Source organism: Falco cherrug, chromosome 7, assembly GCF_023634085.1.
Source record: "Falco cherrug isolate bFalChe1 chromosome 7, bFalChe1.pri, whole genome shotgun sequence".
Classification (NCBI taxonomy): domain Eukaryota; kingdom Metazoa; phylum Chordata; class Aves; order Falconiformes; family Falconidae; genus Falco; species Falco cherrug.
This window is the reverse complement of record NC_073703.1, coordinates 53962769-53965162: the sequence shown is the minus strand read 5'-3', so window position 1 is coordinate 53965162 and position 2394 is coordinate 53962769. Positions and strand designations below refer to the sequence as shown.

Below are 2394 nucleotides of genomic sequence, written 5' to 3'. Positions count from 1 at the left end.
CTGAGGCCGGGCAAGGAAGCCAAGCCAGCAAGTGCTCTAGCCAGTAAGGCATGATAGCCATAACCACTGTTACTCTCTCTGACAGTGAGTCCAATTTTCTTTCCCTTCCCTGCTGGAAGACCTACAAGAGGAGAAACATCCTACCCCAGTCTCTCCCCTGATCATTATAACATTTTATAGGGAGGTGTGAAATGTGAATTTCAGGCCCTTCAGAAAGGAATTATGTGCATCTCCCCAGTACCTTAGAAATACGAAATGAGAGCAGGACAGCACTCCCCTTGGTTAGGATGGAAGAAGTCCTAACGGACTAAACCATGTTTAAGGCTGGCACTTACTTTGTGGCATGTAATGTATGTCCTGGGAAGATTGTCACAACTGCCAAGCTCTTGTGTGAAAGCACAGGATCATTGTCATCATCATCACTGATGCTTTGAGAGGGTGGTGGTGGGGAAAGGCAGCAGGTATCATCATCCAACCCAACCAGGAAAGGGAGGAAGGGCTGGAGAGAATAAATGTTTTCTGTCTGTATCTCCATTGACCTGTGATACGCAGTAGAAGTCACACTTCTCTGACCTGCAAACACTGAAGTGCTAGTAAGCATGTGTAGATATAGAACTGTAAGTGTTTAAATGGGATTTTTTGGTGTTAGGAGTTGAAGCACCTATTGAAAGTAGGTATTTGCAGAGTTAAGTAGTAGCTGAGGTTACCAAAGCTAAAATATAGGGTATAGGAAACAAAACTCCACCCAGGCCGCAACCTTAATACAGGCAGGCCTTCCTTGGATTTAGCCAATGGATTAGATCCATTCAAGCAATTTTTCCTAAAATTTTTCATCTTTACTTTAGCTCCACCAGTGGCAGGAAAAGTGGAAGCTCTTGAGGGTAAGTGATTGTGAATGTCTCGTCTTATTTATCAAACAGACAAGAAAGCAAATATATAAAAAAGTTTTCATAACTATTTTATTATCATGACATAGAGGGAAGATAAAATTCCACTTCTGCCATCATTCCAGCTACCACCCTAAACCACTGCTGACACTTGTGCCAAATGTAAGCTTTCAAATGGTTGTAAGTGCAAAGGCATTTGGAAAACCTGCAGAAGTTATATTTCAAGTAGAATTGAAAGACAGAGGCTAATTTCTGCTCTGCTTGAAAGCAGAAGGCATGGAAATCTGGTGCCAGACTTCTTTCTTACTGGATTTTCTGCCTAGTTTTACAGCCTCCTACTGTTCAGGTGGGGCTCTGTAAGAGTGGAAACTTGGATGGCTAAGTATTTTTCTGAATCCCATTTTTAAATGCTTAAAGAACATCCACCATCACCATTTCAAGTAAGAAAGATCCTGGGTACAGTCAAGACCAGCCAAAGACATGAAATGAAAAAGCACAGTTTGTTGTGAGCGTGGCAGCTAGAACTGACAGCTTTGTGATTTTAGAAGAGAAACTTAACCGTCAGCACATCATGACATTTTTGGTGTGATGCATGATGATGTGTGGGTGGATTGCAATGCCACATGTTGTTATTTTAATGCATTATCATTATCAGGCTTTATTGGAGCATTGCTGTGTTTCAGCAGAACTTCATTATCTCCTGCAGCAGCTTCAGCTCAGCCAATCCTACTATAGGTTAAAAGATATTGACTGTATATAAAAAAAAATAATCTACTTTGCCTAGATTTGCATCTTGGTATTCTAGTGAACCAGATAACTGGAAGCAGTTTCATAGAAAATGATTTTTAAAAGTAGTTTATGTATACATTCATACTGGAGGCCTGATTGTCACATCAGTCTTTTCAGAGAAGGGAAACATGCCTTCTTAGTTTTGCAAATAATCATGCAGTTTCCATTTCAGACAATAATTGTAATTAAATAATGTTAGAAGAAACAAAACAGACAATTTTCTTCCAAAAAGATAGAACTCTCCTAAAAAAGCATAAGTTGTGAATTATTGTTCTAATTCCCAGGTACCTAATGGACCCAAAGAATGATCCTGCTGCAACTTTTTGTCAAGGAGAGATGCAAATAGTATGATTAGCTTGTTACAAAAAATGGATCTGATCTTGGAATACTGGGGTAAATATCAACTATGCCTTCCAGACACAAAGCTTTAAACTAGCACTAATGGCAGTCGTAGGATGAAAAGTCGTAGGATGAAAGCTTTCCAGGCCACATGGAAAATACGGGACATGCAGTGCACAAATTTAGCTGAATCTGAAGGAGAATCCAGAATATTTAGTCTGTAGCCATTTAAGCTAGGATCTGTTAAGCACAGTTGTGTATTCATTTGGATAGTAGCTTCCTACACAGGCTGTGTGTCCTGAACTGTGCTGAGATTATTTTATCTGCCTGAAGGACCTCAGTGTCCCTATTACCAGGAAATAGTTAATATTCTTTCCTA

At 39.8% G+C, this 2394-nt stretch overlaps 1 non-coding gene across 1 annotated transcript; it reads left to right on the top strand.

The window, feature by feature from the left end:
* The first annotated feature begins 243 nt into the window (after window positions 1-243).
* On the top strand, window positions 244-358 carry LOC114016372 (U6atac minor spliceosomal RNA). Its single transcript, XR_003560790.2, has one exon. It is a non-coding gene; the product is annotated as a U6atac minor spliceosomal RNA (small nuclear RNA).
* Window positions 359-2394: the final 2036 nt, after the last annotated feature.